Raw genomic sequence first — 12418 nt, forward strand, 5'->3', positions numbered from 1 at the left:
ATCACTTTAAACATGCTAATTTTAGCTCTAACACTGATGATCCACCTACAAATGTGAACTGACGTTCAAAAATAAAACATTTGAAAACGGACCATTTTCGACATTTCTGAAGCATGACGTAATGGGGGGGTGTTATCTCTTTTGTCAAAAATCAGCTGTTTTTGCTTGAACATTAAATGCCTCCAAATAGTATTTAATTCACTTCCCGAGCCCCTGGAAGCATGAAAATCACTTTAAACATGCTAATTTTAGCTCTAACACTGATGATCCACCTACAAATGTGAACTGACGTTCAAAAATAAAACATTTGAAAACGGACCATTTTCCACATTTCTGAAGCATGACGTAATGGGGGGGTGTTATCTCTTTTGTCAAAAATCAGCTGTTTTTTATTGAACATTAAATGCCTCCAAACAGTATTTAATTCATTTCCCGAGACCCTGGAAGCATGAAAATCACTTTAAACATGCTCATTTTAGCTCTAACACTGATGATCCACCTACAAATGTGAACTGACGTTCAAAAATAAAACATTTGAAAACGGACCATTTTCCTCATTTCTGAAGCATGACGTAATGGGGGGGTGTTATCTCTTTTGTCGAAAATCAGCCGTTTTTGCTCGAACATTAAATGCCTCCAAATGGTTTTTAATTAACTTCCAGGGGTGAAGAAACCCTTTTTGAGAACTCAGAGTGAGTAAATTGGCCATTTTCATGCACTTTTAACCATTCCATAAATCTTGTGTTTAGGGCCCCTGGAAGCATGAAAATCACTTTAAACATGCTAATTTTAGCTCTAACACTGATGATCCACCTACAAATGTGAACTGACGTTCAAAAATAAAACATTTGAAAACGGACCATTTTCCACATTTCTGAAGCATGACGTAATGGGGGGGTGTTATCTCTTTTGTCGAAAATCAGCCGTTTTTGCTCGAACATTAAATGCCTCCAAATGGTATTTAATTAACTTCCCGGGGTGAAGAAACCCTTTTTGAGAACTCAGAGTGAGTAAATTGGCCATTTTAATGCACTTTTAACCATTCCATAAATCTTGTGTTTAGGGCCCCTGGAAGCATGAAAATCACTTTAAACATGCTAATTTTAGCTCTAACACTGATGATCCACCTACAAATGTGAACTGACGTTCAAAAATAAAACATTTGAAAACGGACCATTTTCCACATTTCTGAAGCATGACGTAATAGGGGGGTGTTATCTCTTTTGTCAAAAATCTGCTGTTTTTGCTTGAACATTAAATGCCTCCAAATAGTATTTTATTCACTTCCCGAGCCCCTGGAAGCATGAAAATCACTTTAAACATGCAAATTTTAGCTCTAACACTGATGATCCACCTACAAATGTGAACTGACGTTCAAAAATAAAACATTTGATAACGGACCATTTTCCACATTTCTGAAGCATGACGTAATGGGGGGGGGGTGTTATCTCTTTTGTCGAAAATCAGCCGTTTTTGCTCGAACATTAAATGCCTCCAAATGGTATTTAATTAACTTCCCGGGGTGAAGAAACCCTTTTTGAGAACTCAGAGTGAGTAAATTGGCCATTTTCATGCACTTTTAACCATTCCATAAATTTTGTGTTTAGGGCCCCTGGAAGCATGAAAATCACTTTAAACATGCTAATTTTAGCTCTAACACTGATGATCCACCTACAAATGTGAACTGACGTTCAAAAATAAAACATTTGAAAACGGACCATTTTCCACATTTCTGAAGCATGACGTAATGGGGGGGTGTTATCTCTTTTGTCAAAAATCAGCTGTTTTTGCTTGAACATTAAATGCCTCCAAATAGTATTTAATTCACTTCCCGAGCCCCTGGAAGCATGAAAATCACTTTAAACATGCTAATTTTAGCTCTAACACTGATGATCCACCTACAAATGTGAACTGACGTTCAAAAATAAAACATTTGAAAATGGACCATTTTCCACATTTCTGAAGCATGACGTAATGGGGGGGTGTTATCTCTTTTGTCGAAAATCAGCCGTTTTTGCTCGAACATTAAATGCCTCCAAATGTTTTTTAATTAACTTCCTGGGGTGAGGAAACCCTTTTTGAGAACTCAGAGTGAGTAAATTGGCCATTTTCATGCACTTTTAACCATTCCATAAATCTTGTGTTTTGGGCCCCTGGAAGCATGAAAATCACTTTAAACATGCTAATTTTAGCTCTAACACTGATGATCCACCTACAAATGTGAACTGACGTTCAAAAATAAAACATTTGAAAACGGACCATTTTCCACATTTCTGAAGCATGACGTAATGGGGGGATGTTATCTCTTTTGTCAAAAATCAGCTGTTTTTTATTGAACATTAAATGCCTCCAAACAGTATTTAATTCATTTCCCGAGACCCTGGAAGCATGAAAATTACTTTAAACATGCTCATTTTAGCTCTAACACTGATGATCCACCTACAAATGTTAACTGACGTTCAAAAATAAAACATTTGAAAACGGACCATTTTCCACATTTCTGAAGCATGACGTAATGGGAGGGTGTTATCTCTTTTGTCAAAAATCAGCTGTTTTTGATCGAACATTAAATGCCTCCAAATAGTATTTACTTCACTTCCCGAGCCCCTGGAAGCATGAAAATCACTTTAAACATGCTAATTTTAGCTCTAACACTGATGATCCACCTACAAATGTGAACTGACGTTCAAAAATAAAACATTTGAAAACGGACCATTTTCCACATTTCTGAAGCATGACGTAATGGGGGGGTGTTACCTCTTTTGTCGAAAATCAGCCGTTTTTGCTCGAACATTAAATGCCTCCAAATGGTATTTAATTAACTTCCCGGGGTGAAGAAACCCTTTTTGAGAACTCAGAGTGAGTAAATTGGCCATTTTCATGCACTTTTGACCATTCCATAAATCCTGTGTTTAGGGCCCCTGGAAGCATGAAAATCACTTTAAACATGCTAATTTTAGCTCTAACACTGATGATCCACCTACAAATGTGAACTGACGTTCAAAAATAAAACATTTGAAAACGGACCATTTTCCACATTTCTGAAGCATGACGTAATGGGGGGGTGTTATCTCTTTTGTCGAAAATCAGCCGTTTTTGCTCGAACATTAAATGCCTCCAAATGGTTTTTAATTAACTTCCCGGGGTGAAGAAAGCCTTTTTGAGAACTCAGAGTGAGTAAATTGGCCATTTTCATGCACTTTTAACCATTCCATAAATTTTGTGTTTAGGGCCCCTGGAAGCATGAAAATCACTTTAAACATGCTAATTTTAGCTCTAACACTGATGATCCACCTACAAATGTGAACTGACGTTCAAAAATAAAACATTTGAAAATGGACCATTTTCCACATTTCTGAAGCATGACGTAATGGGGGGGTGTTATCTCTTTTGTCGAAAATCAGCCGTTTTTGCTCGAACATTAAATGCCTCCAAATGGTTTTTAATTAACTTCCCGGGGTGAAGAAACCCTTTTTGAGAACTCAGAGTGAGTAAATTGGCCATTTTCATGCACTTTTAACCATTCCATAAATCTTGTGTTTTGGGCCCCTGGAAGCATGAAAATCACTTTAAACATGCTAATTTTAGCTCTAACACTGATGATCCACCTACAAATGTGAACTGACGTTCAAAAATAAAACATTTGAAAACGGACCATTTTCCACATTTCTGAAGCATGACGTAATGGGGGGGTGTTATCTCTTTTGTCAAAAATCAGCTGTTTTTTATTGAACATTAAATGCCTCCAAACAGTATTTAATTCATTTCCCGAGACCCTGGAAGCATGAAAATCACTTTAAACATGCTCATTTTAGCTCTAACACTGATGATCCACCTACAAATGTGAACTGACGTTCAAAAATAAAACATTTGAAAACGGACCATTTTCCACATTTCTGAAGCATGACGTAATGGGGGGTGTTATCTCTTTTGTCGAAAATCAGCCGTTTTTGCTCGAACATTAAATGCCTCCAAATGGTATTTAATTAACTTCCCGGGGTGAAGAAACCCTTTTTGAGAACTCAGAGTGAGTAAATTGGCCATTTTCATGCACTTTTAACCATTCCATAAATCTTGTGTTTAGGGCCCCTGGAAGCATGAAAATCACTTTAAACATGCTAATTTTAGCTCTAACACTGATGATCCACCTACAAATGTGAACTGACGTTCAAAAATAAAACATTTGAAAACGGACCATTTTCCACATTTCTGAAGCATGACGAAATGGGGGGGTGTTATCTCTTTTGTCAAAAATCAGCTGTTTTTTATTGAACATTAAATGCCTCCAAACAGTATTTAATTCATTTCCCGAGACCCTGGAAGCATGAAAATCACTTTAAACATGCTCATTTTAGCTCTAACACTGATGATCCACCTACAAATGTGAACTGACGTTCAAAAATAAAACATTTGAAAACGGACCATTTTCCACATTTCTGAAGCATGACGTAATGGGGGGGTGTTATCTCTTTTGTCAAAAATCAGCTGTTTTTGATCGAACATTAAATGCCTCCAAATAGTATTTAATTCACTTCCCGAGCCCCTGGAAGCATGAAAATCACTTTAAACATGCTAATTTTAGCTCTAACACTGATGATCCACCTACAAATGTGAACTGACGTTCAAAAATAAAACATTTGAAAACGGAGCATTTTCCACATTTCTGAAGCATGACGTAATGGGGGGGTGTTATCTCTTTTGTCGAAAATCAGCCGTTTTTGCTCGAACATTAAATGCCTCCAAATGGTTTTTAATTATCTTCCCGGGGTGAAGAAAGCCTTTTTGAGAACTCAGAGTGAGTAAATTGGCCATTTTCATGCACTTTTAACCATTCCATAAATTTTGTGTTTAGGGCCCCTGGAAGCATGAAAATCACTTTAAACATGCTAATTTTAGCTCTAACACTGATGATCCACCTACAAATGTGAACTGACGTTCAAAAATAAAACATTTGAAAATGGACCATTTTCCACATTTCTGAAGCATGACGTAATGGGGGGGTGTTATCTCTTTTGTCGAAAATCAGCCGTTTTTGCTCGAACATTAAATGCCTCCAAATGGTTTTTAATTAACTTCCCGGGGTGAAGAAACCCTTTTTGAGAACTCAGAGTGAGTAAATTGGCCATTTTCATGCACTTTTAACCATTCCATAAATCTTGTGTTTTGGGCCCCTGGAAGCATGAAAATCACTTTAAACATGCTAATTTTAGCTCTAACACTGATGATCCACCTACAAATGTGAACTGACGTTCAAAAATAAAACATTTGAAAACGGACCATTTTCCACATTTCTGAAGCATGACGTAATGGGGGGGTGTTATCTCTTTTGTCGAAAATCAGCCGTTTTTGCTCGAACATTAAATGCCTCCAAATGGTATTTAATTAACTTCCCGGGGTGAAGAAACCCTTTTTGAGAACTCAGAGTGAGTAAATTGGCCATTTTCATGCACTTTTGACCATTCCATAAATCCTGTGTTTAGGGCCCCTGGAAGCATGAAAATCACTTTAAACATGCTAATTGTAGCTCTAACACTGATGATCCACCTACAAATGTGAACTGACGTTCAAAAATAAAACATTTGAAAACGGACCATTTTCGACATTTCTGAAGCATGACGTAATGGGGGGGTGTTATCTCTTTTGTCAAAAATCAGCTGTTTTTGCTTGAACATTAAATGCCTCCAAATAGTATTTAATTCACTTCCCGAGCCCCTGGAAGCATGAAAATCACTTTAAACATGCTAATTTTAGCTCTAACACTGATGATCCACCTACAAATGTGAACTGACGTTCAAAAATAAAACATTTGAAAACGGAGCATTTTCCACATTTCTGAAGCATGACGTAATGGGGGGGTGTTATCTCTTTTGTCGAAAATCAGCCGTTTTTGCTCGAACATTAAATGCCTCCAAATGGTTTTTAATTATCTTCCCGGGGTGAAGAAAGCCTTTTTGAGAACTCAGAGTGAGTAAATTGGCCATTTTCATGCACTTTTAACCATTCCATAAATTTTGTGTTTAGGGCCCCTGGAAGCATGAAAATCACTTTAAACATGCTAATTTTAGCTCTAACACTGATGATCCACCTACAAATGTGAACTGACGTTCAAAAATAAAACATTTGAAAATGGACCATTTTCCACATTTCTGAAGCATGACGTAATGGGGGGGTGTTATCTCTTTTGTCGAAAATCAGCCGTTTTTGCTCGAACATTAAATGCCTCCAAATGGTTTTTAATTAACTTCCCGGGGTGAAGAAACCCTTTTTGAGAACTCAGAGTGAGTAAATTGGCCATTTTCATGCACTTTTAACCATTCCATAAATCTTGTGTTTTGGGCCCCTGGAAGCATGAAAATCACTTTAAACATGCTAATTTTAGCTCTAACACTGATGATCCACCTACAAATGTGAACTGACGTTCAAAAATAAAACATTTGAAAACGGACCATTTTCCACATTTCTGAAGCATGACGTAATGGGGGGGTGTTATCTCTTTTGTCAAAAATCAGCTGTTTTTTATTGAACATTAAATGCCTCCAAACAGTATTTAATTCATTTCCCGAGACCCTGGAAGCATGAAAATCACTTTAAACATGCTCATTTTAGCTCTAACACTGATGATCCACCTACAAATGTGAACTGACGTTCAAAAATAAAACATTTGAAAACGGACCATTTTCCACATTTCTGAAGCATGACGTAATGGGGGGTGTTATCTCTTTTGTCGAAAATCAGCCGTTTTTGCTCGAACATTAAATGCCTCCAAATGGTTTTTAATTAACTTCCAGGGGTGAAGAAACCCTTTTTGAGAACTCAGAGTGAGTAAATTGGCCATTTTCATGCACTTTTAACCATTCCATAAATCCTGTGTTTAGGGCCCCTGGAAGCATGAAAATCACTTTAAACATGCTAATTTTAGCTCTAACACTGATGATCCACCTACAAATGTGAACTGACGTTCAAAAATAAAACATTTGAAAACGGACCATTTTCGACATTTCTGAAGCATGACGTAATGGGGGGGTGTTATCTCTTTTGTCAAAAATCAGCTGTTTTTGCTTGAACATTAAATGCCTCCAAATAGTATTTAATTCACTTCCCGAGCCCCTGGAAGCATGAAAATCACTTTAAACATGCTAATTTTAGCTCTAACACTGATGATCCACCTACAAATGTGAACTGACGTTCAAAAATAAAACATTTGAAAACGGACCATTTTCCACATTTCTGAAGCATGACGTAATGGGGGGGTGTTATCTCTTTTGTCAAAAATCAGCTGTTTTTTATTGAACATTAAATGCCTCCAAACAGTATTTAATTCATTTCCCGAGACCCTGGAAGCATGAAAATCACTTTAAACATGCTCATTTTAGCTCTAACACTGATGATCCACCTACAAATGTGAACTGACGTTCAAAAATAAAACATTTGAAAACGGACCATTTTCCTCATTTCTGAAGCATGACGTAATGGGGGGGTGTTATCTCTTTTGTCGAAAATCAGCCGTTTTTGCTCGAACATTAAATGCCTCCAAATGGTTTTTAATTAACTTCCAGGGGTGAAGAAACCCTTTTTGAGAACTCAGAGTGAGTAAATTGGCCATTTTCATGCACTTTTAACCATTCCATAAATCTTGTGTTTAGGGCCCCTGGAAGCATGAAAATCACTTTAAACATGCTAATTTTAGCTCTAACACTGATGATCCACCTACAAATGTGAACTGACGTTCAAAAATAAAACATTTGAAAACGGACCATTTTTCACATTTCTGAAGCATGACGTAATGGGGGGGTGTTATCTCTTTTGTCAAAAATCAGCTGTTTTTGCTTGAACATTAAATGCCTCCAAATAGAATTTAATTCACTTCCCGAGCCCCTGGAAGCATGAAAATCACTTTAAACATGCTAATTTTAGCTCTAACACTGATGATCCATCTACAAATGTGAACTGACGTTCAAAAATAAAACATTTGAAAACGGACCATTTTCCACATTTCTGAAGCATGACGTAATGGGGGGGTGTTATCTCTTTTGTCGAAAATCAGCCGTTTTTGCTCGAACATTAAATGCCTCCAAATGGTTTTTAATTAACTTCCCGGGGTGAAGAAACCCTTTTTGAGAACTCAGAGTGAGTAAATTGGCCATTTTCATGCACTTTTAACCATTCCATAAATTTTGTGTTTAGGGCCCCTGGAAGCATGAAAATCACTTTAAACATGCTAATTTTAGCTCTAACACTGATGATCCACCTACAAATGTGAACTGACGTTCAAAAATAAAACATTTGAAAACGGACCATTTTCCACATTTCTGAAGCATGACGTAATGGGGGGGTGTTATCTCTTTTGTCAAAAATCAGCTGTTTTTGCTTGAACATTAAATGCCTCCAAATAGTATTTAATTCACTTCCCGAGCCCCTGGAAGCATGAAAATCACTTTAAACATGCTAATTTTAGCTCTAACACTGATGATCCACCTACAAATGTGAACTGACGTTCAAAAATAAAACATTTGAAAATGGACCATTTTCCACATTTCTGAAGCATGACGTAATGGGGGGTGTTATCTCTTTTGTCGAAAATCAGCCGTTTTTGCTCGAACATTAAATGCCTCCAAATGGTTTTTAATTAACTTCCCGGGGTGAAGAAACCCTTTTTGAGAACTCAGAGTGAGTAAATTGGCCATTTTCATGCACTTTTAACCATTCCATAAATCTTGTGTTTTGGGCCCCTGGAAGCATGAAAATCACTTTAAACATGCTAATTTTAGCTCTAACACTGATGATCCACCTACAAATGTGAACTGACGTTCAAAAATAAAACATTTGAAAACGGACCATTTTCCACATTTCTGAAGCATGACGAAATGGGGGGGTGTTATCTCTTTTGTCAAAAATCAGCTGTTTTTTATTGAACATTAAATGCCTCCAAACAGTATTTAATTCATTTCCCGAGACCCTGGAAGCATGAAAATCACTTTAAACATGCTCATTTTAGCTCTAACACTGATGATCCACCTACAAATGTGAACTGACGTTCAAAAATAAAACATTTGAAAACGGACCATTTTCCACATTTCTGAAGCATGACGTAATGGGGGGGTGTTATCTCTTTTGTCAAAAATCAGCTGTTTTTGATCGAACATTAAATGCCTCCAAATAGTATTTAATTCACTTCCCGAGCCCCTGGAAGCATGAAAATCACTTTAAACATGCTAATTTTAGCTCTAACACTGATGATCCACCTACAAATGTGAACTGACGTTCAAAAATAAAACATTTGAAAACGGAGCATTTTCCACATTTCTGAAGCATGACGTAATGGGGGGGTGTTATCTCTTTTGTCGAAAATCAGCCGTTTTTGCTCGAACATTAAATGCCTCCAAATGGTTTTTAATTATCTTCCCGGGGTGAAGAAAGCCTTTTTGAGAACTCAGAGTGAGTAAATTGGCCATTTTCATGCACTTTTAACCATTCCATAAATTTTGTGTTTAGGGCCCCTGGAAGCATGAAAATCACTTTAAACATGCTAATTTTAGCTCTAACACTGATGATCCACCTACAAATGTGAACTGACGTTCAAAAATAAAACATTTGAAAATGGACCATTTTCCACATTTCTGAAGCATGACGTAATGGGGGGGTGTTATCTCTTTTGTCGAAAATCAGCCGTTTTTGCTCGAACATTAAATGCCTCCAAATGGTTTTTAATTAACTTCCCGGGGTGAAGAAACCCTTTTTGAGAACTCAGAGTGAGTAAATTGGCCATTTTCATGCACTTTTAACCATTCCATAAATCTTGTGTTTTGGGCCCCTGGAAGCATGAAAATCACTTTAAACATGCTAATTTTAGCTCTAACACTGATGATCCACCTACAAATGTGAACTGACGTTCAAAAATAAAACATTTGAAAACGGACCATTTTCCACATTTCTGAAGCATGACGTAATGGGGGGGTGTTATCTCTTTTGTCAAAAATCAGCTGTTTTTTATTGAACATTAAATGCCTCCAAACAGTATTTAATTCATTTCCCGAGACCCTGGAAGCATGAAAATCACTTTAAACATGCTCATTTTAGCTCTAACACTGATGATCCACCTACAAATGTGAACTGACGTTCAAAAATAAAACATTTGAAAACGGACCATTTTCCACATTTCTGAAGCATGACGTAATGGGGGGTGTTATCTCTTTTGTCGAAAATCAGCCGTTTTTGCTCGAACATTAAATGCCTCCAAATGGTTTTTAATTAACTTCCAGGGGTGAAGAAACCCTTTTTGAGAACTCAGAGTGAGTAAATTGGCCATTTTCATGCACTTTTAACCATTCCATAAATCCTGTGTTTAGGGCCCCTGGAAGCATGAAAATCACTTTAAACATGCTAATTTTAGCTCTAACACTGATGATCCACCTACAAATGTGAACTGACGTTCAAAAATAAAACATTTGAAAACGGACCATTTTCGACATTTCTGAAGCATGACGTAATGGGGGGGTGTTATCTCTTTTGTCAAAAATCAGCTGTTTTTGCTTGAACATTAAATGCCTCCAAATAGTATTTAATTCACTTCCCGAGCCCCTGGAAGCATGAAAATCACTTTAAACATGCTAATTTTAGCTCTAACACTGATGATCCACCTACAAATGTGAACTGACGTTCAAAAATAAAACATTTGAAAACGGACCATTTTCCACATTTCTGAAGCATGACGTAATGGGGGGGTGTTATCTCTTTTGTCAAAAATCAGCTGTTTTTTATTGAACATTAAATGCCTCCAAACAGTATTTAATTCATTTCCCGAGACCCTGGAAGCATGAAAATCACTTTAAACATGCTCATTTTAGCTCTAACACTGATGATCCACCTACAAATGTGAACTGACGTTCAAAAATAAAACATTTGAAAACGGACCATTTTCCTCATTTCTGAAGCATGACGTAATGGGGGGGTGTTATCTCTTTTGTCGAAAATCAGCCGTTTTTGCTCGAACATTAAATGCCTCCAAATGGTTTTTAATTAACTTCCAGGGGTGAAGAAACCCTTTTTGAGAACTCAGAGTGAGTAAATTGGCCATTTTCATGCACTTTTAACCATTCCATAAATCTTGTGTTTAGGGCCCCTGGAAGCATGAAAATCACTTTAAACATGCTAATTTTAGCTCTAACACTGATGATCCACCTACAAATGTGAACTGACGTTCAAAAATAAAACATTTGAAAACGGACCATTTTCCACATTTCTGAAGCATGACGTAATGGGGGGGTGTTATCTCTTTTGTCGAAAATCAGCCGTTTTTGCTCGAACATTAAATGCCTCCAAATGGTATTTAATTAACTTCCCGGGGTGAAGAAACCCTTTTTGAGAACTCAGAGTGAGTAAATTGGCCATTTTAATGCACTTTTAACCATTCCATAAATCTTGTGTTTAGGGCCCCTGGAAGCATGAAAATCACTTTAAACATGCTAATTTTAGCTCTAACACTGATGATCCACCTACAAATGTGAACTGACGTTCAAAAATAAAACATTTGAAAACGGACCATTTTCCACATTTCTGAAGCATGACGTAATAGGGGGGTGTTATCTCTTTTGTCAAAAATCTGCTGTTTTTGCTTGAACATTAAATGCCTCCAAATAGTATTTTATTCACTTCCCGAGCCCCTGGAAGCATGAAAATCACTTTAAACATGCAAATTTTAGCTCTAACACTGATGATCCACCTACAAATGTGAACTGACGTTCAAAAATAAAACATTTGATAACGGACCATTTTCCACATTTCTGAAGCATGACGTAATGGGGGGGGGGTGTTATCTCTTTTGTCGAAAATCAGCCGTTTTTGCTCGAACATTAAATGCCTCCAAATGGTATTTAATTAACTTCCCGGGGTGAAGAAACCCTTTTTGAGAACTCAGAGTGAGTAAATTGGCCATTTTCATGCACTTTTAACCATTCCATAAATTTTGTGTTTAGGGCCCCTGGAAGCATGAAAATCACTTTAAACATGCTAATTTTAGCTCTAACACTGATGATCCACCTACAAATGTGAACTGACGTTCAAAAATAAAACATTTGAAAACGGACCATTTTCCACATTTCTGAAGCATGACGTAATGGGGGGGTGTTATCTCTTTTGTCAAAAATCAGCTGTTTTTGCTTGAACATTAAATGCCTCCAAATAGTATTTAATTCACTTCCCGAGCCCCTGGAAGCATGAAAATCACTTTAAACATGCTAATTTTAGCTCTAACACTGATGATCCACCTACAAATGTGAACTGACGTTCAAAAATAAAACATTTGAAAATGGACCATTTTCCACATTTCTGAAGCATGACGTAATGGGGGGGTGTTATCTCTTTTGTCGAAAATCAGCCGTTTTTGCTCGAACATTAAATGCCTCCAAATGTTTTTTAATTA

The sequence above is a fragment of the Lissotriton vulgaris genome, unplaced genomic scaffold (genome assembly GCF_964263255.1).
Source record: "Lissotriton vulgaris unplaced genomic scaffold, aLisVul1.2 SCAFFOLD_477, whole genome shotgun sequence".
NCBI lineage: Eukaryota > Metazoa > Chordata > Amphibia > Caudata > Salamandridae > Lissotriton > Lissotriton vulgaris.